At 53.6% G+C, this 24,941-nt stretch overlaps 1 protein-coding gene and 2 long non-coding RNA genes across 8 annotated transcripts in view; 1 reads left to right on the top strand and 2 right to left on the bottom strand.

Moving 5' to 3' along the window:
- The window catches only part of LOC122691885, a 51,981-nt gene extending 42,742 nt beyond the window's left edge, over positions 1-9,239 (bottom strand). For all 3 annotated transcript variants that reach the window (XR_006340524.1, XR_006340525.1, XR_006340526.1), the window contains exons 1-2: positions 8,997-9,239; positions 3,762-3,977 (exon numbers count right to left, since the gene is read on the bottom strand). This is a non-coding gene — a long non-coding RNA (uncharacterized LOC122691885). The remainder of the gene's footprint in view (positions 1-3,761; positions 3,978-8,996) is intronic.
- Positions 1-24,941, top strand: part of SMPD3 (sphingomyelin phosphodiesterase 3) — an 83,431-nt gene that overhangs the window by 45,101 nt on the left and 13,389 nt on the right. For 2 of the 4 annotated variants that reach the window (XM_043898893.1, XM_043898895.1), the window contains exon 2: positions 11,875-11,945. The gene's annotated coding sequence lies outside the window, so the exon portion shown is untranslated. Of the gene's footprint in view, positions 1-9,354; positions 9,447-11,874; positions 11,946-21,066; positions 21,192-24,941 lie in introns of those variants that run through there. The other 2 variants (XM_043898894.1, XM_043898897.1) reach the window with 2 other exon arrangements.
- Positions 16,831-20,866, bottom strand: LOC122691886. The gene is made up of 3 exons (XR_006340527.1): positions 20,551-20,866; positions 19,356-19,995; positions 16,831-17,051 (listed from the first exon to the last, which is right to left on the bottom strand). It is a non-coding gene; the product is annotated as an uncharacterized LOC122691886 (long non-coding RNA).

Genomic DNA, 24,941 nt, shown 5'->3' with positions numbered 1-24,941 from the left:
CCCCTGGGATAGAGGCGATGGTTACAAATCTCATCTCCAGCTTCAAAGAGGCAAGACTAGCTCCTCATCATTCCAGGAACAAAGCCTCCTCACCAGCAAGTCAGCAAAGCTGGTCCCAGTCCCAATGAGCCATTCTTGCCCTTCTCAGCATCTTCCTGGAAGCCTCCTAACTCAGCACACACTGGCTTTCAGGGGAATGATATGCCAACTTGGGGGTGAGTCCTGGACTGAGATACCAGCATCCGAAAGGAAAGGCTCTGCCCAGCCATTGCCTTTAACACTCAGTTACAGTGCCCACCAGGCTGGGCAACCAGTCAGACCTTTGGAAGGCCACCCACACCTTCCACCACCAGCAGGACCATGTCTGCCGAGCTCACGTGAGCCCTGCTCCGTGGGGCTCCCACCACCGGTGCCAGAACACTAAAGCCCAACTGAGAAATGATTCTGGCCTAAAGCTTGTCCTCTTACTCCTTATGCTCAGTTGTATTTGACTCTTCACAACCCTATGGACTGTAGCCCACCAGGCTCCTCTACCCATGGGATTCTCCAGAAAAGAATACTAGAGTGGGTTGCCATTTCCTTCTCCAGGAGATCTTCCCAACCCAGGGATAGAACCTTGCATCTCCAGCATCTCCTGCACTGGCAGGTAGATTCTTTACCACTAGCACCACCCGGGAAATCCTCAGCTTGTCCTCAGATGGTGACAAATGTACCTGCCAGGATCAATCCCAGGCCCACAGCCCTTAGCACCTGGATGCAATCCTCCTCTAAGGCCTGGTATATCTCACACCACCCCCATTTTATGGGGGAGACACACTGAGGGTGCTGTATCGCTCAGGGCTCAGTCAGGAAGGCAGAACCATACAAACATGATGGCATGAGATATTTATTCTAGGAGTTAGACCTGACCAACTGTGAGAGGAGCTGGGGAAGCACAGCCCTAAAGAGGGACTTGATGGATCAGAGGAAAGTCACTAGCCGGCCCTGGTGTGGGTGGGGAGTGTTCTTCCTTGCAGAGGGGTCTAGAAGGCAGGCTTCTGCAGCAAAGGGAGGCTGGGGTAGGAGTCTGAGGGATGTTGTTGGCTCTTAGTAGCCACCACCTCCGTGAGCTTGCAGAGAAGGGTCTTGGATCACTCCCTGCTGGTCAGCTGGGCTGGCAGTCCAGAACAAACTGGGGACAAAAATTTCAATCTAATCTGGAAGTAACAGATCCAATCAATCCTCACTAATCTGATTATGATCTGGCCTATGTGACTCCCAAACCACCAGTTAGCAGAGAAATTCTCTCCCACTCAGAGCTGGTCAGACATTTTCTATGTCCATGAACTCCATGGCTGAGAATTTTATGATCCTCAGGCACAGAAATGGAGGGGCCAGCCCCACTTACTGGCTGATCTCCCAGCTTCGGTTTTGAATAGGGCAGTGTTCCAGGGGTCTAAGCACCTCTGTCAGGAGTGGAAAGATGAGACCATAGCAGGATGAGGCTGCAGGTGTACACGTGGCCAGTCTGAAAGTCACTCCCATCTACATTCGGGACACATGACTGTGTATAACTATAACGTATGGCACTGAGAAAGTTTGTCTCTTCCAATTAATTTTTTTTAAAGCTCTCAGAAAGTACTGGTTGGTTCTTCTTATGAGTCTAATCCAACCATCACTGTTGTCTAACTCACTGGACCAGCTTCTGTATCTTGATAAATGTCGATAGAGTCACTCCATTGAATTAGCAGCTGATTATATCTGATTTACCCTATAACAGGGTTAGGTCCATTTCCTGGCATGTAGCAGAAAGGCCTGATGGTCACCAAGCTGATCACGATTGCTTCTTAAATTGCAACCCAGATGGGTCACGCTAACATGTCCCCCAACTAAGGAGGACATCCAAGAAGACCTGGGCAAGACTTGACAAGAATCACCATGGCTGTCAAGAGCCCTTGACCCTCACCCAGGACCACATCACCCCTGATGTTGACATCTGAGGGTGCCCCCTTCCAGAGACTTGCCAAAGGCAGGAGGTGAGACCAGGATGCTCTGTGACAGGACAGATTGAGAAGCTCTCTGCTTTCAGAATCAGATGGACCCGGGTTCAAATCCCAACTCCTCCCTTGCGATCTCGGGCAGCGTGCTTTACCTCTCTGGGCCTCAGTTTCCTCATCTGTAAAATGGTTAACAATAGTAGTTGACCTGCTATGATGTCAAATGGGGAGGTGTGGCAATGTCAGGAACTCGGCCTCAGCCCCACAAAGCCAAGGGCTTTGCGGTATCACAGGCCTCACCGACCTGCTGCGTTTGTAACAAGGCGCTCCTCTCTGGACGTGGTCATTTCAGAAGCGACGTTGATACCCGGCTGCTGGTCAAGTCCTCTGATCAATAAGGACAGGGAACTGGGCAGTCTGGGCAAGGAGCAGCCGAGTGGGCTCTGAGTCATCCAGGAGCCACGGGAACCACCACCCTCCCCCCACAGTGCAGTCAGCTACGTCTGGGGGAGCCTGGGCCTGGAGGGTCCTGGTATGTCAGTGTCCCCAAGATGGGATGGATGGTATTTAGCTCTTCTGACTCTGTGGGAGTATAAGGGGTCCCCCCACTCCCCCTCCCCTCCTTCCCATGGTGGGGAGAATGGGGGGACCCCACTGTCATCCTGTTTACATACAAACCTGTGGGACCAGGGACCACCCCATTCAGGAAGCAAGGTGGTAACATATGTGCAGTGTAGCATCAGGCCAGCGGGCAGTGGAAGCTGGCCCCTTCCGCCTCACCCTCCCCACCTCCACCCTGAACCCAGAGTAGGAGCCCAGCTAGACAGAGAGGCCAGAAGTCCCCACCTGCAGGACATGAGCCTTACTCTGCAGCCCAGCCAGGCCTGATTTTGAATCCTGAAGTGACCCCCACCCCCACCCCCCATCCAGGTAAATTAAAGCATTAGTCACTCAGTCATGTCCACCTCTTTCTGACCCCATGGACTATATAGCCCACCAGGTTCCTCCATCCATGGAACTCTCCAGGCAAGAATACTGGAGTGGGTAGCCATTCTCTTCTCCAGGGGATCTTCCTGACCCAGGGATCAAACCCAGGTCTCCCATGCTGGAGGCAGATTCTTTACCAGCTGAGCCACCAGGGAAGCCAGAGGGACAGTTTTCTTCCTTCAGCGGTCGAATGAGAGGCCGAGAGCCCAGGCAGCTGGGGGAGAAGCTTCGAGGCCCGAGGAGGCCTGGAGGATCTGTTCTGTCTGTTCTGAGCCAGAAGCTGCAGGCTCGGTGTTTAAAAACATTTGAATCAACAGAGGAACTGTTTATCAATATTTAAAAAAAGAAATGTAATGAGAGGTTGGCGCACCCTGAGGGCTCCAGGCCATATATGTCAAAGGCTCCCTTGATCTGGAGCCTGGGGGTGGGGGTATGGGGGGGAGGACAGGGTGAAAAGAGACCACAGACATTGGACTGCTATACCGCAAACCCCACTGGGCAGGGCTCCCAGTCGAGGCTGATGAAAGCCACCGTGGTTGATGGAATGGCATTCGCATGCATCCACATTTTTTCTTCTAGGTGGTTTTCCTTTCTAAACTTGGGAATACGGACATTCTATTTTAAGGACATTAATTACTGTCCAATTTTAATGTAACTAGTACAAACAAAAAACCCCAACTTTGAACTAGGGAAAGGACACAAAAGTAAATTTATGGGGTGATTCTGTGTTCACATCCCTCAAGACTGCCTGTGGACATCTGTCTAACGCATTTATTTCTGGTCAAGAAAAGTGAATACCTGGCTTTTTGGTGGTGGTTTCTGGAGAACGAGCTGAGGGCTGGCTGAATCTGCCTCGGAGACGCCAGCTTGGGCCACTTCAGGCCAGGATGCCTCCTCCAGGCTCAAAGAGGTAGTGTGAGGAAGGTAAAAATAGAGAGGGACTCGGCGGCAGCTTTGACACAAGGCTTTCTCATCCCAGGGACTGCCACGTAGGGCCCTCCTGTTTCAGCTATTCTAAGGGAAACAAAAAACATTAAGACTATCTGAGAACTAAATAAAAACAGTGCTATATCTTAGCTACCTTTTTTTTTTTTTTCCTCTGCATTCTTCCACCTTTTCCCAAGTGCTCTTTTTGGCTCCTCTTTCCTCACCAAGCCAAAAATGGGATAAGTCTTCAGGTCTGTCCTTGACCTCTTTCTTTCCTCCCCCTGCCTTCCTCGAGAATGGTGTCCACAGCTGTGGCTTCAGCTTGGGGTCCACGTGGCTACAGCCCTGTACGTTCCAGGCACTGACTGCCTCTTCGACAATCCCCCTCCCACCATAAGACCCCAACATCCTGCAACCAGATTTGGCATCTCTCTCTGGAGGGTCACACTTGGGGTATGTTGCTGCCCCCACGTGTCAGTCCCCTTGGCCTTGTCAGTATGCAGGTGGCTAGGTCCCAGCCCCTTCAGAGCTCACCTGGGAGGCAGGGCTGGGAGCACTAATGCTCCCTGCAGGAGGCCCTAATACTGAACACTGGGGGAAATCAGGAGGGCTTCCCTGAGGAGGAGATTTTTCAGCTGAGGAGCTACCAGCCAAACAAGGTGGGGGGACTTCCAGCACAAGGGGACAGAGTGAGGAAAGGCCTGCCCTCAGAGAGACACGGACAACAGAGGAAAGTCCTCCTCCACAAGCAGAGGAGGAGACTAGCAGAGAATGAATTGGGAGAGGACAGTGGGCTCAGGGCAGGGATTTTATTCTGGGGGCAATGAAAGTGTGTTAAGCTTCAAAGGTGCTCAGGTTTGCATGCAGAAAGATCACTTTGGTTTCTGGGTGAGAACAGATGGTGGGGGGCCAGTCTGAAGGCACAGGTAAGATAAACTGAGCTTGGCCAGCATGTCCCCTCAAACCCTCCCTGGCCCCTGACTAGAGCTCTATCTGGCTCTAGTTCTATTCTATTCTTCCAAGCCTCACCAGCTGTCTGTCCAAGGCAACAGCCCCGTCCACACTCTGGTGCTAAGTTCCCCGGGGGACAGGGGAGGAGGGCATCAGAGACGGGAGGATGGAGGCTACAAGGCTTCCCAGACCCCTGGGGTGTTCGTCCCCGGACTGCACATGCCTCTGTGGCATTCGGGAGTCCTGGGTGGGGGGTCAAAACCTGAGCCAGGAGGGGGCCATTGATAAGTCTTCCCCACAGAATCTGGGCTCTGCCACTCTCTAGCTGTGTGACTCGGACAAGTCACTTACCCTCCCCAAGCCTCTGTTTCCCTCTCCAAGTATGGGAACAATAATACCCAACCTTCCCAGGCTGTTTAGAGAATTAAACAAGTGGTTCCGCATGCAATATCCTCAACACAGTTCCCAGCACGGTGGGTGCCCCCTAAACGTGGGCGATGGTGATGGTGCGACCTCAGCCAGCCGCAGGTGCTAGGCACTGCCGCCACACGCGGGAGCTCACATGGGTCCTTTCACCTTAAGGCAGCCTAATCAATGCACTAGTTCAAACAGTGGGGAGTTTTCTCACAGCTCCTGCTGTGCCACCTGGAAAGTACAGAGGGAACTGAACCTTCTGGAATTTCCGGAACTGAACCTGGCTCGAAACCATTTTATTATTTCAACCAAGGTTCCCTGGGTGCCTCTCAGGGACTGGGCTCAGTGCTTGCTGCTTTGGGGGCTCTGGGCTGCCAGCACAAAGCCCAGTGGGGGGGCGACTGAAGGGAGGGGCTTGAGAGCTGCAGTGCTGAACCTTAGAGGCTGGGTGCCGGCTAGACCAGCTGGGGAGGGTGTTCCAGAACAGGGACAGCATGTGCAAAGGCACAGAGGCGTGAAAGAGCATGGCGTGTTCCAGCAAGGGGAGAGCCACAGGCTGAGGCCATCCGAATGCATCCATGGCAGAAACGAGGCTGTGGAGGGCAGGGCCCCCAAATCAGGCAAGGGAGGCGGATTTTCTGAGTGTGGAGGGAGATCTGAGGCGCTGGCCAAGGGCAGGAGGAACTCAGACTGCTTGTGGTGGGGGTCACGGGCTAGGACTTGGAGCATGAAGGGGCCACACGTAGGCTGTGTGGCCTACATGGGGGCTGTGCCACCATGCCGGCAAGAAATGAGGAGGCCTGAGTGGAGATGACAGCCAGAGAAGGGGGAAGCAGGGACTGAAAATGGGCAGCAGAGCTGGGAGGGACTGCCTCCGGACAGGACAAGGTGAGGGAGAGGAAGAGGCCAAGGAACAAGTCTCTGCCCACAAGACTGCAGGGGCCGGGCCTGTCCTGTGGGGCTGGGAGCAGGGAGGGCAGGGGGCAGGGGGAGGCGGTATCCCTGGGGCCAGGACTCTGGCCCCTGCCTTCCCTCCACTGCTTTCAATCTCCTCTCTTTCTCTCTTCTTTAAGTGCCACCAGTAGGAAACCAAATACTTTTTAAATTGTTTAATATATTTCCTTGTTTTTCAGTTCAGTTCAGTTCAGTCACTCAGTCGTGTCCGACTCTCTGCGACCCCATGAACTGCAGCACGCCAGGCCTCACTGTCCATCACCAACTCCCAGAATTTACCCAAATTCATGTCCATTGAGTCCGTGATGCCATCTAACCATCTCATCCTCTGTCATCCCCTTTTCTTCCTGCCCTCAATCTTTCCCAGCATCAGGGTCTTTTCATGTTTTTACTGTAAAAAAAAAGTAAGTGGAATGTTTTCTATTTCTTCCTCAAACAGAAAAGCAAAATTACCTACACATGGGCATTAATGTGCATGAATCTCTTGATTTTTATGTTCCCTTGATGCATTAAAATAAAAGGGGGGAGGCAGCATTTCAGGCACCAGGATGAGGTTTGGCAACATCCTTTGGTGCCCAGCTGGCCCTGGGTACCCACCCCTCACCAGGAGAGAGCCCAGGCTGGCGGCCACGGCCAAGCTCATTACTCAAGGACTCAAGTGAGACTCTGACATTACAGCTCTTTACCTGTGGGATCTGCCAAACTTCCCTTGAAACCAGAGGGCAAGTTCTCAAATCCCAGGACGATGACATTTTGATAAAGTTTAAAAAAAAAAAAAATGCTGATCTCACTTTGCAAGACAAACAGCTAATAAAACAAGATCTTTTTTGGTAACCACCCATACAGCAATCAACCTGTCACTCGGAAGGCTGTTTCCTGAGAGGTGTGAAATGAGGCCACCCTGGCGCGCCATGGGAACAGAGAGCCCCCACCCAGAAGACACTTGCCACCCCCAAAACAGGGAAATAATCCAATTTAGAGCACAGGAAATACACAGCTAATTAGCTGCTCAATCAATACTGACTTTTGGAAGACGAGCAGGTGGTAACTTCCAGTGTTTACATGCAGCCGCGCACACGACACGAATATATCTCACCTCTGTTTCTTTTCAACTCTATTCCTATTGGGAACAAAACAAAAAAGCGTTTCCCACCCTGGGGGCTTGCAGACTGAGCTGCACCAGGGAGCCGTTCTGTGCTGCAGCCGTTCAAGTAAGAACTTGAAGGGTCAACAGCAACAAACATCAAAAGGACAGGTTTTAGTCATAAAATGAATCCCCTCTGTGCCCGTCTGAGGTCAGAATCAAGACCCTCCCCTCATTCACTCCATCCTCCCATCTCTGCTCCATGTTTTTTCCACCTTTATTTCCCTTAGCCCTAATTTTCCCACTCCTTAAAAAAAAAAAAAAAGTCTTAGTACATTGCACATAGAACATCTTTTTAAAAACAAGATATAATAAATCTTAGTTAATCAGAATCTCCCTCAAAGCAGCTCTAACTGCACAGTTCTGAGTTAAACTTGAAAGGGAAGCAGTTACCACAAGCTAGGTGCTGAGCAGCCTGTCTCCACACAGTGGACCCTCAAGAAACCTCAATTAACTTGTTTTTTAGATGATGGAATCTGCAAAGCCTCCGGAGCAAGTAAGGCGAACTTACTAGTAACTACTTTGAAAGAAATACATAACCAAAATACTATTAACGGGAACAGATCAGAATGACAACAACAACAAATGGCTGTAATTCCATGACTATAAAAGAACTGAAAACATCTGGATGTAGCAGTTTGCATAACTGAAACAAAAGAACAAAGGAAACAGTGATGTTGAGGATAAAGGAAAACATCCAGCCAGAAACGGAGACACAGAAAACAAAAGAGAAGCGTAAATAACTGATTTGGAAAATGGGAAATGGGGTCGAAGCCCAAAAAATAGGAGACAGAGTGATGAATGGGGTGGGGTAAATGATGAGGGAAACATCTGGAAAGAAATAATACAAGAAAAGTTTCCAGAGATGAAAAAACAGTTCAGCCTAGAACTAAAGTACACACACTGTGCCTTCCAAGTCTGACTCTCAAGGAAAGAAAGAAACATTTGCCAGTTATATTTTTGAATGATAAATTATCTGGTAAGCTGAAATGAAGGCAGAGAGGTTCTTTTGAAATTAAAATGACGAAAGGACTAACATCTTGAGAGCTGAAGCTGAACCTGAGGGGAAAACGTGCAATTCTACCTATATATTAGTTATGCTGAAACAACATTTGCTCTGTACAAGTGAAAAGAAACAAACTCCTCTCACCAGTCACACCTAGTAGTTATTCTGGGATACTTTTGCAACCCTGCTAAGGTCCCAACCAAATGCATAGACTGGCCATCTCAGCTTGCCTTTCCAGCCATGCCTCTTCCCTTATCTCTGTGTTGGGTTTCTAGGGGTAACTCCTTCACCAGAGTTCAGTCAAGACATTTCCCCAAGGTCAGCAGTTGCTTCCTATCCTCACCTCAAGGGATTTCTGCCAACCTAACTTAGTCTCAGGTCTGCATGAAGTCTGACTCTGACACTCAGCTAAAGGGCTGTGTGACTTTGTGTAAGTTACCAAACCTCTCTGGGCGTGAACCTTGTTGAAAGTAACCTGACTCCAACATCATCATGTGGATAAATAAATCAACCTCCTTGGTGCTAGAACCTTTGCAAACATTATTTCTGAACCTATGAAGTCAGTGTTATTATCCTCATTTCAAGAAAGTAGAAATGGAGACTTGGTGAGATGCCCTGCTTGATGCCCACTACTTACTGGTCTTGGAAGCAGGTCCATCCAACTCCACAGTTGGTTCTGCTGCCCAGGCAGGCTGTGTCTCAGGACAGGTAGAGGTATCCAGGAACTCGGACCAAGCTCCGTGCATCTGGGCACGTGGTCTCACTTGGAGCAGCACGTCCATCAGGGGTCATCCCAGGTGCTGGTCTGTGGTCTAGGGGCCTGTGGGCTTGAGGCTCACGGTGGACAAGCAGGCAGGCGCGTGCTTAGGACCACTGCTGGCTCGGCAGACACTGCCTGGCTGTGCTGGGTAAATGGCCCACTTTCCATGCCCGCCACCCCCCCACAAGACCCTCCCACTGCCTATTTAAGAAACAGGCCCTGACTCCACTGGCCCCAGACACCGCCAGCTTCCGGAGCTAGGAGAGCAGTGCTGCAGGCCTCGCTCACTCAGGATGAAAGGCCCTTCTGTTTCACCATTTCCTACCGGTGCGTTCTGAATGATGATGCTAAGCTGGGTTGTAGTGGGAGCTGATTCTGCTCGCCTAGGAGTGTACTGAGATGTATAACTGGCAGAGGGAGGTTCTGATTGAATTTTTCCCATTTCTAATCCCTGACTTGATGTGATCTTATTTTCAAAGAGGGGGAAAGGCTGTAGTTTGTTAAAGGACAGAGGGGAGCATATTTCAAAACAAGGTCTGGCTCAGAATACCAGTGCTCTGACATGTTTTTCTTTTGAGAAAAGAAAAGGTCCTGTAATCTCAAGGTTGCAGAGATTCCACTTCCCCTCAGGAAACCCTCCCTAAATAGTTAGTTCCTGTCATTTAATTTTACTTTGAAAAAAAAAAACACACACAGGGGATTTTTCAGAAGAGTCTGGGAGGGGAGAGATGCTATGCAGCCTATGTGGGATAAGATGGGGAACATCTAAGGACAGAGACCCTCTTTAACAAATCTCTCATTGAGAGACGAGGTGCGAGCTCCTCACTGCTCGCGGAGAAGGCGGTGGGAGCTGAGAGCCACACAGGTTGGGAAGGCTCCGGAGAGGGATGCCTCTTTTATGTCCACTTCCAGATGCATGCCAGCCTGTGGTCTAGGGGCAGGTCAGCCCAGTGAGAGGGTGAAAGAGAGAGGAGAGGGTGGGTTATCAACTTACTGAGGGTGAGGAGGCCGGCATCCAGGGCACAGGGGACAAGGCAGCCCCTGGAGGCCAAGACAGTAGGCCATCCTCTAACCTCTCAGCAGAGTGGACTCCCCATACCACAGGTGGAGCGGGAAGACTGGCAAGGAAATAAGCTCATCAGGAAACTCAGGAAAAGAAGCCAGGAAATAAGCCAGGGTGTCCCCATGGAAACAAGGGCCCCCTCCTGCACAGTGAGGACCTAGGGCTCCTCTGGCTTCCTTCTTCCCACTCTGATCTGGTAACATCAGTCCCTGTGCTCACTTGGTCCTGGCCATGATCATCCAAGACCCTGTAGTGACCCCCACTGTTACAGGGGACGGGGTATCTGAGGCTCAGAAGTTAAATGACTTGTCCAAGACCTTTCAGCCAGCTAGAATACTGGTCTCACTGGAGCTTTTCCAGTGGAACCCTAATCAGGAGGGCGCCAACTATTTCCCAAGTGAGAAGACACACCTTCCAGCTCTACTCAGGCTTGAGGGCAGAGGGCTTGGGACACAAATTTCAGGTTCCTCTGAAACAACTTGGGTGATTTGCAAAATAAGTGTAACTAAAGGACAGAGGCTGATCCACAGGGACCCTGGGGAGTGAGTGACGTCTGCCTTGCCTGCGATGGGAGGGTGGTTAAGAGGGCTCTGCGCCGCCGGCAGCAGGACTGGCTTGAGAGAGTGGAAGACCAACGAGCTCCGCGCGGGGTGCGGGCTGGGCGGAGACAAAAAGCCAGGGATTCAGCTGGAAAGTCGGGGGCGGGACTTGGGGTTGGAAGGAGGGACTAAAGAGCTAGGACTCTGCCTGAGGCCAGGGGGCGCGGCCAGAGAGCTCTTGCCTAGGGCCAGGTTTCAGGAGGCGGGGCCAGAGAGTCAGGCCAGGCAGTGTCCGAGGCCCAGGGGCCGGGACCAGAAATCGGGGCGGGTCCGGCACCTGAGGCCGGGGCGGGGCTAGAACGGCGGGGCGGGGCCAGAGAGCGAGCCCGGGCCCAAGAGACCCTCCAGGGGCGTGAGTGTCTGGGCCCGCCCGATCCACCGACTGGGTCAGCAGGGAATGGGGGCAGCCGGTGGCTTCGTGTCTAAAGGTCTCCGCGCACACGAGTGCCCTCCCAAACGCCCCCCTTCCGAAGACCCCACTGGGTTCACGAAGTGTCCCCGCCGAGCCCTCCCTCTGCCGGTCTGTCTCTTCAACTCCTTATCTGCTGCCAAACGGCTTCCTCCTCCCACCCACCCCTGTCCCAGTAGCCACGGCCCCTCTTTTTCCGGGTCTGGGTTCAGCTCTCCACCCCCCCTCCCCCCGCCCTCAGGTATCTCGTGAGGCTGAGATTATACAAAGTTCCTGGGAAGAGCTCTGATTGTTCTAGCTTCAGTTATCAGATCAAACCCAGGCCCCGCTGCTGGCGCTCTGAATTCGCCTCTCCCCGCCCCTCACGCTGCACAGCTCTGGCCTGGTCTGGAACAGCACAGCTGTTCACAGGGAAGCCTCATGCCTCCCACCCACAGAGCCCTCCCCACCTGTCAACCCGCAGGTCCCCAGCCTGTCTGTCCCACAAACCTCCGCCCCCACCCCTTCTGGCTGAACTTCGTGGGGACCGCGGGGCCCACACCCTCTCCTTGGCGACGTGGAGGGTGTGGCGGTGCCTCCTGCACAGGTGCGGCCCCTCGGTCTTTGTACCTGGCTCACCTGTACTGGGCTGCTGGGTGACTGTTGAGTTCCAGGCACGTCTGTGAACCGTTCATTTCTTTTCAGATCCTTGACTCCGAAGTGAGTGCTCCCTCTTCTGCCAGAAAGACGAGAAGCTCCCAGTGGCGGCTCCTCAGGTATGAGGGGCTTCTGGAAGGGAGAGGGAGATGGGAGAGGACCCTTCAGGCCTCCCTTCATAGATTACTTATTCACATGTTATATAAAGAGGTGCTGTCTGAGATTGAGAAAAGGTTCTGCTTCTTGGATAAAAAGTTTGAAAACACAGTTCTTGGGTAAGCAGTCTGGGGCAAAGAGTTTGCTCCCATTCTGAACCCAGCCTGTGGTTCAGTGCCTGCAGAAAGGGGTATGTCTGACACACGCACATCTATGGAGACTGAAAATGCAAACTCCTTCAATAAGGAGGAAAAAGACGGAGGCACAGTATTTTGCAAAAATGAAGGAATACAATTTAAATATTCTGGAAAATATAATCAGATATCATTTCCCACTGAACTATAAAAAAAAAAATTTTAATGCTAATACCTGGAGCTGGCAAGGATACTGTGAAACAGGCACTCTCAAATGACCTTCGAGAAAAGCAGTGTGGCAATGTGTATCAGAAGTTTTGAACTTTACCTTGTAATTCTAGTCTTGAATCCATCTCAGAGAAATCATTCAAACCTTTAGAATAAAAGTGGAAACCAGAAACACAGAGACCCCTGGAAAGTTCAGAACATCAGTCCAGTAGCCAGGACAGCAAGATCATTTTAAGAACCTGCTCCCTCCCAAATATGCAGATTAGATGCTTTCTTGGTTTCTGGGGAGGTCACCAAGCTGGGGGAAGGGAGATATGGGGGTTCAAGGTGATGATGACTAGATGGAAAAACAAAAAGGGAGCTGGATGAAGCTGGCAGTTCACATGGAAGATTACTGGGGTCTTCATTAAGGGCTCAGTGGGGGTAGGTGACAAATGTAACCTTCAGGGACTGAAAAGGGAGGGGTAAGAACAGGCAGGACAAGGGGGATAGTGTGGTGAACTTGTTCCAGAGGTAGGGGGGCTTGGTGCTGGACAGCGCTCACTTGCATATTTTGCATGTGTTTGCATATCATTTGTATTTAATCTTGGTGGAAATGCAGAGAGGAAAGTAAAATTGAGATCCGGTGACCAGGCTGCACCGCTTAGGGACTGCTGTTTACTTTCCGAGTTTCCGTTTTCTCATCTGTAAATGGAGCCAATGGTATCTGGTTGGGGTGGTTGTACCGTGTAGATGCACCATTCAATGTCAAGAGCTCACTCTGGGAGGTGTGTTCTGTGCAGCATCTGCTCAGATGTCCCATGAGGTGGATGTTGGTTCTGCTTCTCTGAGGCTCATTTCTAGTCTCCCTCGTGTCTCTGCCATGGACTGGCTCGTAGCCCCCCACGCCCCGCACAGAGAGACAGTATGGAAGGGAGGGAGGGGGAGCATGAATCTGAGGTCCTGATGGGCCACCCAGGATGAGCTGGATTGCTGAAGCCACCCAGGCCTGCAGGGGGCAGGGCTGTCGCCTGTCAGTCAGTCATCAGGGGTTCTAAGTATCTGCTTACTCTGTGCCCAACATACAGGTGGTGGGATAAAATACTGAGTGCCTGCAAGGGGAAAAAGGAGCTCGAATTCCCCAGGCCTGGAGGTTGAAGTGGGTGGATGAGCTCCCAAGCAGGTGGTGTCACCATGTGGGCAGGGTCCCTGGCCCTGCAAACACCTCACTGGGCCACACACAATAAGCCCTCCCTCCCTTTGTGTGAGGGATGGGATTTGCCAATGTTGCTCAAGCCTCCCCTCTTTGGGTTCTTTGTCTAGCGTGGTAGATCTGAGCATGTGGGAGGCTGGTCATCCTTCTGGTCTGCAGCCAGCACATGGGTAATAAATGCTCGGAAACTACCAGCTGTCAGGAGAGAAACAGCTCGTTTGGCCGGGTCAAAGGTCTCTAGTTACCCCTGGGGCCACAGAGGAGGGGACTGGCGGGGGTTGGTTATAAAACCATCATCGTGACTTCCAAGCCCTGAGCCTCTGCCGAGGCCTTGTCCCTTTGCAGAAATAGCTGCAAGGAAACCACCTCAGCAGAGGCATGGAGCATGGGAAGGGCTTGGGGGGAAACTGCACAGGTTGGGTGGTGGTGGGGATACCCTGAGACTTCAGAAGTAGGTAGGGTCACTGAGCAATCAGGCTGCTAGGCCTCACCTGCTCTTTCCTGCCAGGTGCATCTCCCTGGGGTCAGCAAGGACCACTAAGAGTTTAGTGGGCAAGCAATGTGGTCCTATGTGTAGTTTAGAAAGATGCCACCAGCTGCCACAAGGACCAAGAAGGGAGACCAGCTCCAAGATCAGGTGGTGGCTGTCACAGGGTCTAGGTAGGACAAGGTGAGGCCTGAATTGGGTGTGGCCAATGGGAATGGATGCCAGGGATTAGGGAGGCAGAACCATGGGCTAGTGAGAGGAGGGGGTGGGTATGGAAGAGGTCCAGGGACCTAGGACTACTCAGGAGACAGAGCTGGTATTGGGGAAATGGAAGAAGACAAATGATAAACTTTTAAGAGAAGATGGAGAGCTGGTCAACCACTTAAAGTCATGGGATCAGAGATCAGGAGAGACACCTGGGAATAGGTGACCCACAAAAGGTCAACCAAGAGAAGAAGAGGCAGGGGAAGGTCCAGCACTTCCAGGGGGTGGGCCAGGGAGGAGGGAACAACAAAGGGCTCAGAGAAAGAGCAGTCCCAAGGGCAGGGAGGGAACGAGAAGAACAGAGGTCCAGGACCAGGGGGAAAGGCTGAGGGGCAGATGAAGGAAAGCAGCGGAGGCCTGTTGGGCCTGTATCTTAGAGCAAATCTCACTGACACTGCATAGACTGTTTTCTCAGTGGTGCTGATCTCTGTTCCGGAAATTTTCTTTCCAAATCTCTACCAGAAAGGCCAGTAAGACACCCTGTCCACCTTCTGTCCAGCAGTGGGGGGAAGGTGCAGGTAGCCTCAAGTTGGGGGCTGCCCAGACTCCCAGCTTACCAGAGGGTCACAGCCAGAGGGTCACTCAGTCCTCCCAGAGCACAGCCAGCACGCACCGTGTGCTCTCACTATTCTGAGACCCAGAATGGGATGCTAACAGGACATTCTAAGCACTTAAGTGAAACAAACCCAACGAGGGTAAACTGCAAGTGAATGCATTGGACCCTCTCTCAGGGCGTTTCCACAGCTGCCCCTCCCCTGGTGTCTCCTCCTGGCCTGTAACCTGGGTCACTGTGGCCACCAAGGGCGCAGGCTGTCAGGCCGAACTCCTGAGTGGCCCTGTCTCCCTCGTGCCTGCTTGCAGTTCTCTCCACCTCACTTCCCTCTGTTGCTCACTGCTTGCTCCACCCACCACCCACCACTTTCCTGTCTCCATCTAGAAGGACACCCCCACACTCAAATATACATACCTAGAAAGCAAGGCTCTGCCCCCAGGAATTCTGGGGCAGAGTGAAATGCCCCAAGCAGTCAGGGTGCTGCCTCTGACTCACAGGGAATGGAAGCCAAGCACCCCCAGCCTCCCTAGGCTCTGACCCCCCAAGCTGCTGGCTTCATCTCAAAGCTCCCTCTTCCCATCCCCTGCAGGCCCAGCGTGGCCCCTGGGACCAAGCTGTCTCACCGGCGGTGCAGTACTCTGGCCCCTCTGAGACACCCATCGCCTTCACTCACAGCTTGCGGGGCAGAGGTAGTCACTCAATCCCACCCCACTGCAAGGGGACCAGGAGATGCAGTCTTGGCCTGACGCCCACAAAGTAGGCCCAGAGGAAGTAAGGCTTCCTAGGCTTGCAGGCAGGATGTAGGCTAAAGGGAAGAAAAGCCTATCTGGATCTTCACAAAGGCAAAGGATGCTTATCTTTTTAAGTCAGTCACTGTCTACACTAGCACGTCTACACCAGCCATCTGGGGACATGTGGTCTCCAGCCAAGAGTTCTTTTCTCCCTTTTCCGAAGTATATGATTCAGCAGCAGGTGTAGACAGGGCACCACTACCAGAGAGGCAGGGGTTCATTGGAACCCAGAGGCTTTGCTGTGGACAAAAACTAATTCACAGTCTTATGCAAATGAAGCTCTATGTTCCACTCCCTGGGGTAGCAGACAGCAGCCCCGAATCCCCTCCCAGTCATATCTTCTGGAGCAGGCCCAGTACAGCCCCCCCAGGCAGGTCAGCGGCCTCGCTAAGCAAGTAGTCCATGGTTCAGCCTGAGCTGGGCCATCCTCCTTCAGGAGGTCTTCTGGTTGGTTCTTTCAGAGCCAAGGCCTCCTGTGGTACCCTGAGCAGAGGGAGGACCTGAGGAGGGCAGTGGCCAGGGTCCCAAGATCTCTGAAGGGGCCCAGGACAAGGGCCTCAGCCCTCAGTGGTGAGTGCGATCCAGTCACAGCCCAGAAACTCAGCCCTTGGGCCCAGCTGCCCAGGGCTATGCCAGAGGCTTGTGAGACGCTGATGCCCGATTTTATTTACTCATCTGCACTGATTTGCTTTTTAATCTTTGCATGAATTCTCCTCTCTATGACTCAGTTTGTTAAATGTTCTTTGCATAGAAAACCTGAGGTTGCATGTGAAATGATTCCCTTCAGAAGAATCTTAGCAACTCCCTGCCGTGTCAGGGAGGTGTATTGTCTTCATCTGTGTTCTCTGGTGCCTTGAAATGCCCGCATGCCGCTCAGCCGGCCAAACCATTCCAGGAGGAAACGCTGTACTTGAAATGCAGCTGAACACTGAGTCTGCATAAATCCTGCCATTTGTGTGGACTTGTATTTAAAGCTCTACTCCCACAGAAAGTATGCTGTCACTTGTTCTTAAGTGAAGTGTGTTCCCAGCCTTGTTCGGCTCAGGAACCATTAACATCAGCTCTCGTGTCAGGGCAGCAGGGATGGAAGCCTCAACAGCAGAGCCTGAGAGAAGCGAGGTTCCTCCTGGTGTTGGTCCCTGAGGAGGGCCTCTCCTGAGGTGGAGGTGGCGCTGGGCAGCAGGGAGCTGGTTGGGGGCTGGTACTCAGTCAGTCACGCAGCAGATACCCCAGGGCTCACCTGAGGCAGGTGACGTGACCTGCTGGGGAATTCCAGGATCCCCAGCTTCTGGCCACTTGCCAGGTGAGGCTCAGGTGTAGACCTCAGCACCCAGAAGGCTCAGAGCCCAGGCCCATCCAGACGCTCGGCTGTTCGCACGTGGTCTCTCCAGTAGTCACAACTGCCTGCTCCAGTCCCGTCCTGTCAAAGCCAAGTGGAGCAGACCCTGTGAACGGGGCAATCTCAGACCTGATATTCATCGTGCAGGAAGCCCTCACCCCCCAACAAAGCCCCTACCCTGGGCTCAGCCACCATGAGGGCACAGGACTGGTGGGCACGTGTGGGGTCCAGCCCTCAGCAGACTCTCGGCAGATAGATCTGGCTGCTTGAGCCTAAGACAAGGGTACATGGGAAGAGGAGAAGATGCCGTTCAGGATGGCTCAGGTGTGGATTTAGATATCAGCCATCATCCAGCCTTCTCCTTAATGGCCCCCTTTTCAGTTACCAATAGATGATTCTGGAATGGCAGGCAATATAAAGGGCTGGGTGGCCAGATCTTCAAACTCAGCCCCCTCCCACGATGGAGCCCACACTCCCAGGGCAACTGACCTATGACCTTGGAGCACAAGGTCCTGAACCCAGAGGCACCACAAACACTAGGTGGCATGGGGTACCCCGGTGCATCTACCTCCAACCTGCTTAAGATCTGCTTTCCAGTCATGCAGAAATTGACTTTATCTGGGCTTTCTGAGCTCTGACATGGAAATGACGAGGCTGACTGAAGGAGTGCCACAGAGCTGCTTGCAGCCTGTTCCTATTCTCAGAAACCACATGACGCATTAATAGCTCCCCTGGAAAGTTTCTTTTTGAAAATTTTATCACCCCTCTACCTGCATCTGGCTTCTGCAGAGGCCTGTGACTTGGGCTTGCACGAGCAGCCCACAACAGACAGCCCTGCCCAGAGATGGAGGCCCTGGCACCCCCTGCACCATCCCTGCCCCTCAGGTGGGAGAACAGGGCATACTTCGTCAAGCAACTGACCACACAAGGAGGAAACTTTGACGGTTCCAGCTGTATCTTCAGGGCCTTTGCAACAAGGAAATTAATAGTAGTAGTAGTAATAAAATGGGCTTCTCTGGTGGCTCAGTTGGTAAAGAATCTGCCTGCAATGCAGGAGACCCAGGTTCGATCCCTGGGTCAGGAAGATTCCCTGGAGAAGGAAATGGTAACCCACTCCAGTATTCTTGCCTGGGAAATCCCACAGACAGAGGAACCTGGCGGGCTGCAGTCCAATGGGGTTGCAAAGAGTCAGACATGACTGAGACCACCACCACCACAGTAATAAAATATTACAGTCTTCCCTCAGTATCCACAGGGGATTGGTTCCAGGACCTCCCACAGATATCAAAGTCCACAGATGCTCAAGTCCCTTAAGGTCAGCTCTCTGTGACTGCAGGTTCCACATCCATGGATATGGAGAACTGAGAAACACAGAAACGGAGGGCTGACTGTACTAGAGATGTGTGAGGCACCATGCTAAGTGCTGCCCATCTGTCATCTCCAACTACCCTGAGATGTTACTATGTGTGCTTAACAGATGAGGAAACTGCAGCTCAGAGTCAGGCAAGCACCCTATCCAGTATCGGCAGGACTTGAACCTGGCATGGCTGACACCAGGGTTTGTGTCTGGCTGTCTCTTGAGGGATGCTCATGGGGCACAAACCACAGGCGCCAGGTCTTGCCAGGCCTTCGGGGACTCAGGAGAGAGACTCCCCCTTTGCCCAACAGGCAGGCCAGGGGGCACCACAGGAGGTTTGCACAAGAAGGGAACTGATGAGAATTAAGTTTTAGAAAGATCAAGTAGAAGGTTGATATTAGACCGGATCCTTTTAGTGGCAGAAACCCAACTCAAAACTGTCTAGAGAGAGGAAAAGGGCATTTTGCCAACCCATTAATTAGAAACTCTGGGGGCTGTGTTGGCCTCAGGCACAGGGAAACTGAAGCTCAAAGGTGTCACCAGGACTCAGCCTCATTCTGCAGCCCTAAGGTCTATTTTCCTCCAAATTGGATTCACTCTCCAGGAAGGCTCTGGAAGCTTCAGGCTCTTAGTGCTTCCATCTCAGAGAAAATGCAGGCCTCTTGCCTGAGGGGTCCAGAAAGAGCTAGGGTCATGTGACCATGCAGTTGGGGGTCAAGAGGTTGTGATGCTGAGTGGCCTGGTAGGGCTCACTGCCCCCCACCCAGATGGCTGCGGGGCAGACAAAAGTGGGTCGCCACAGTCAGAGAGCTGGAGCCAGCTAAGATTTGGGCCTGTGCTGGTGCTTGAGGCTCCACTGGGAGCTCCCAGGGTGGTGGGGGCCAGTGTGCAAACTGGCACGTGCCTGATGAGATGGGCAGATGGGGGTTTGCAAGGGAGGGAGAGTGTAGGAAGGGCAGGGAGTCTGGGGAGGGCTACAGGAAGGGGAGGCAGGGACTTTGGCTCTGGAGGGGTGAACAGGCATCTACCTGGCACCGCTGTGTCGGCAGAAGGCGTTGCTAAGCACATGTGTGGACACTGGACCCCAGTCCCCAGGTCTGCTTCTGGGACTTGGCTTGCAGGGATTAGCCCGGATTTGTCTGACCTGCTTCACTCAGAAAGGCATCCTCTTCCGTTGTTCTTTGTGTCCTCCCAGCCACGAGCTGACTCCAAGTTTCAGCAGCTCAGAGCTCATGTTGCCATGCCAACTCCTCCCAGCAGGCATCCAGGCAGAAATGGGCCGCCCCGATCTCAGCACTGCCAGCTAGGCGAGCACATTCTGATAATTGTATTGGAGCAGTCTTCTCCACCTTCCTTGAGGAAACTTGTGGCTTGGCCCAGCTCCGCCTAGACATGAGCCTATGGACACGATGAGGATACGAGGAGATCCCACTGCTCCAGTACTCTCAACCCTGCTGCCAGGAAGAGCGCTCAGCAGGCATGAGGACCAGATGGAAGTGAGGGAGGACTGGGTCCAGCCTAGCCCTACATGGGCAACACCTGACTCTCACTGATCCTCAGAAGTTCCCAGAGCAAGGCTTAGAGATCCCGGAAGACGGCGTGGGCTTCCTCAGAGCGGGCAGGGCTTGCCTTCACCAGCAGGACTGATCTGGCTTACTCACTTTCTCACTGCAGGAGAAATGTAAATTCAAAGTCAGCACTCCTAGGACCCTGTGGGCCTCTGTGCAGTTCACCATGGGGACCAGCACACATGCCAGGTCCACTTCCCAGGGAGATGGAAGCGGGATGGCATCTCAGTGCCAGTGCCATTAGGCATCCAGTACAGAGCTGTCCACTGCAGCTCACCCACAAGAGCTGTTGGGGACGTGTCTCTCTATCCTCGAGTCCCCCGCATCTTCACCCAAACAGGACCAGGCCTGGCCAGGCCCTATTCCTGAGGATGCCCTCCCCAGGGGGGATGGCAGGTCAGCCAGCCCGGGAGCCCTGAGCACAGTGGCTCTGATGGAGCTCAGGCCTCTGAGCAGTCTAAGGCCCCATTCCTCATGATGTGGTGGCCGCAGGTCACAGGTTAGCAACCACGGGTCTCCATGGTGACACGTCACCGCAGATCATCAGTCACCTGCAGGAGCAGCTGCTGGCAGTCAATGGCCCAGGCGTTACCTGCCTGGGAGTGGCTGGGCCTGTGACCTCCCAGGTCCTGCCAGTCACCTCTTCCTCTCTCACCTGCAAACTGTGGAGCTCTCTGCTCCTTTGTCCATCCTGGCTCCACAGCCCAGTCTCCTTGTTGCAATCAGACCCAGTCCAGTCCTTGCCACGGTGGGAGGAACAAGTTAGTGAAGGCCACCTCTGAGGATCCGAAGGCACTGCAGGTCAGTGTGGGGCCTACAAGCAGGTGAGTTCTGGCTTCCCACAGAACAGCACACAGAACCAGCTTGTCTTGTCTGCAAACTTGAGTTTATATGTCAAGGAGAGCAAACAGGGCACATAGGGGCCAGCCTCAGGGGAAGGGTGGTCAGGGAGGTCCTGCAAAGAGCAGGGGAAGGTTGGAAGGAAGTAGGGTCAGCCCTGTGAGCCGCGTGACCCCTCTAATCCTCAGGATGGTCCTGGGAGGCAGGTATTGTTATTCCCACGATGAGACAGAGCCTGATTCCAGTGCCAGGATTTCAATCAGGTCAGCCTGACCCTTGAGCCCGCCCTGAACATTGAGCAATGCAGCCAGGGGTGAGGAAGTGAGTCAGGGGGTCTCTGCTTTTAGAACAGAGTCTTTGAGTCCTGGGAGCCCTCCCTTGGGCACTGTGTAGACCCCTTCCTGAGCCCAGAGCTCAGAAGTGACAATGAGGACCCGAGGGTGTCTGGAACGCCAGGTGAGTTCTGGAAACACTGCTTTTAGGGAAGAGGTCATCCCAAGCTACCCTGGAAGCCACACACCAGGATTCACAATAGGGATAAGCCTGAGAGTGACTGTTGGGTTTAAAACAGAAACCTCAAAAAAGCAACCCTGCCCGTGGGCTTGGCTGGCCACAGCTCAGCACACAGGGCCTTTAAGGGACCCATCAGCTCCACCAGAAATGGCCACAGTGGACTTTGCTTGGCAGAGGTGCCAACCCCAGGACACATAAGCAGAGACCTGGGCAGGGAGGAGGGACAGGTGTTCTCCCTGGGAGAAAGATCTCTGGCCGGGTCAGGCTGGGGGGCACAGGCTGGACACCCGTGCCCCGTATCCTGCCCTCCAGCCTGCCGAGGACTCTCGGGCTGAGAAGCTGCCAGCCTCCAGTGTTTAACTTCCCTCTTCTCTTTCGTGGGGAAAGTGTAGATCAGACTAATTAATGTGTTATTGTTTGTTTACCCTCCTTTCATTTCACTGAGACAAAATAATTAACCACAAAGCTTTAGGAACTGGCTCCATTGGTGGCAATCCCTTCTGTGTCAACTGCGTCAGCAGCTCCCATGCCTGGAAGCAGCCACAGGGCAGGGGGGCAGCACTTGAGGTTCCCTCCGTCCAGGACACTGTGGGAGGGGGAGGTGGCGGGGCGGTTCTGGAAACGGGACCCAGGGGAGCCGTGAAGGGCCAGGGTGCTTGGATCTACCCCATCTTGCAGAAGCACGGTAGTTCTCTGGGCTGCCAGCCTATCGATGCCTGAACGGGGCCAAAAAACATTCCTATGACCAATCCAGGGGAGACAGAAAGGTCACACCTACCACTCAAGCGAGGCTGGGGAGGAAACTTGCCCAGAAGGGTTCCTGGGGCCACAGCAGGAGTGAGGAGGACCCAAGGAAGCTGCAGGGGGACAATAGCCCTGTCCCAGCCAGTAGCAGATCCCAACCCTGACCAGCCAGTGTTGGGGATGAGCCACACAGAAGGTTAAACAATTTCTCTCAGGAAGCCTTTTATGAAGGGAGGCTGCATTTACCTGGCCAGGGAGGGCAGGGGCCCAGAGGACCCCTAGACAGATACTGGGAGACTGGACTTTGTCCCCCGAGACAATGAGACCACCACAGGGAGAACATAATCAGATTGTTTCCAAAGCTCCACTGACTACTGTGCAGACTGTGGGTCTAGGGCTTGCGGTCTGAGACTGGTGGTACCAGATGGGGTGGTGCTCAGGGGAAGATGGTGTTGGTTGGGCCGGGTTGATGACCTCAGGCTACAGAGGAGGAAAGAGGGGAGGGAGACAGGGGAGGGGGCCTGCTCTGTGACACTGGGGCAACATCCTGGTGTCCCCAGGTGTCTGGCCGGGACCTTTACCCTCAGCACCTTGGTACCAACCGCAGGTGCTGCTGGCCGCTGGGGCACCTCTGGACAATTCCTGCACCCTCCCCAGCCATAGGAACAGGACCTGCAGGCCCTTCCTCTGGGCCATGTCCTCTCCTGTAGCTCTCGTTCCAGCCAGTCTGAAGTTGGCAGGCTCCACATAATGATGTGTGCCGGTCTGTGTACACTCTATGCGCCAGCAGTGGTGGGGGCAAACCCATCAGGCTACATGGGCACATGAGTGGGCTGTCAACCCAACTCCAGGTTAAACTCACATTAAACTGCTGGGATTTAAATAAAGAACAAGTGAGTGTGTCAGATGGCAGGTGTGGCCTCCCTGGGCCACCAGTCCCTCCAAGCCTGAGCCACAGAGGTAACACTGCTCTGCAGGGGGGTCAGAGGAGACCACGGCACAGAGGGTCAGCAGGCTTGCAGCAAACCCTCCAATTTCAACCACTGTCGTTACAAAGTTGGTCTTGGAGCCCTAAGCCCAACAGTCTGGCCCAAGTTCACAGGCACCCTGAAACAGCTGAGGCCACCAGGGTGAGGACACCCCCCAACCTGTGGTCTGGCCTACAGAGGCCAGGATTTGGGCTGGGTGTGGGGGAGGTGGTGAAAGCCACTGGCTGAGTTCGAGGCTCCAGGCCCCACAGCAGCGAGCGGGGGGTGGGGGAATGGCGGGGGGGGCGGCACGCACGTGGGACATTGAGGCCGGCTCTCTGGCCCCACCACAGGGAGCCCCATTGCTCACATCTGAGTGAGGGGCTCCTAGGCAGATGGCTGTGGTCTGGGTAGACAAACCTGCTTTGAAATGTAACCTTCCAGTGTTTGCTTCAAAGTGATTTTCTGTAAAGGAAGTAAAGATCTTTGTGAAATGCATCCTATAGAACCAGATACAACCACCAGCTTAAGTTTACCTTTCGACATGAAGCTCTGTTCTGGGGAGAGCACCTCACCCTCATGTCAGATGGTGGCTGCAAGACAGCAACTGGGTGACGGAAACTCCCCCTCCTTAGACCGCGAGGCAGGTTGACCTGCATTTACTCACCCTGTTGGCGCAGCTCCAGGAGCCCCAGCGCCCTCAGTGCAGCTCCGTCTCTCAAGGAGCCCCCAGTTCCGCAAGGCGGCAACCTCATCTCACGCGCAGTCATGATCTAGAACTGCAGACAGCAGGCCATGCACAGGGGCACGGGAGTCCCCGGTGGAGGTAATGGAGCCACCTGGCCAGGGGGACAGAAGGACCTAAGGTGGTGATTTTTAAGCCGAGTCTTAGAAGACAGGAGATGAACTAGATGACAGGCAGAGGAAACAGCAGGGCATAGGCAGGAAATCACATCTGGAGGCTGGGAGGTGAACATGAAGAGGGCTGGGGCTGCAGACATGGGTGGGCCTGGCTGGGGAGATGCAATGCCCAACAGGGGCTGAGCGAGGCTTCTGTGGGGCTGAGGCATCTGCAACCTGATCAGATCAAATCAGAATCCCTCCAGCCATCCTGTGGAGGATGGCCTGATGGGGAAGAGGCCGAAAATGTGGGTGGCACGTGATGCAGTCCTGGAGCAGCAGGGGGCTCCACAGGGGTTTGGGTGGGTAGCGGGGACTGATGGGATGTGGGGACTGAGAGAGGGGCAGAGTCCAGATGACATCCAACTCCCAGCTGAGGTGGGCCAGGAAGGCAGGAGGAAGAGAGGGCATGGGGACAGGATGGATGGCATCGGGGACACAGACCCCCAAGGGGCCACGGCAGCAGCCTAGCTGGGCTGGTGAGATGATGAACAGGAAATGAGTTCCCCAGCTGATCTGGTCATGAAAACTCTGGGTTATGGTTATACCAGCTGCACTGCAGAATGATCACCCTGGATCCCTGGAGGCTGGGTAAACACTCCAGAATCTTGTCTTTATTGATTCTACGTTTAGCACAATGAATGCACCTGCGGCCTCTCCCAGACGGGGCCCTGGGCCGGCTCTAAAACCCATGGCAGCTCCCATATGGGCTGGGATGGACTTAGTCTGGCAGTTCTGGGCCTCAGCTGGGCCCTGGGGCTTATCTCAGGGACTTAAGGGGGAAGTCACAGGGACCATCAGGGTCTCCTGTAACTGGGTGACTCTGAGCATTCTGGAGCTTGGGAAGAGCCATGCTGTGTGCTTGGGTCCCCATCAGGTGGGGGTTCCTGCAGGAATGGGAAGGCAAAGATGGTCTGATGCTGCAGTCTGGGGCACAGTGAGAGCCTGGTTATGGGGGGCCCTCCTCTCAGGGGTCCTCTGCCCCAGGACCCTCTAGCCCCTTTTCTCTGCAGTTTGTTCCCTCACTGTCCTGACCCAGTGGGCACCTGGTGACGGGTGGCTGTGTCCACAGCTCCTGACT

This window comes from Cervus elaphus, chromosome 4 (genome assembly GCF_910594005.1).
Source record: "Cervus elaphus chromosome 4, mCerEla1.1, whole genome shotgun sequence".
Taxonomy (NCBI): Eukaryota; Metazoa; Chordata; class Mammalia; order Artiodactyla; family Cervidae; genus Cervus; species Cervus elaphus.
This window is presented reverse-complemented; position numbering and strand designations above follow the sequence as displayed.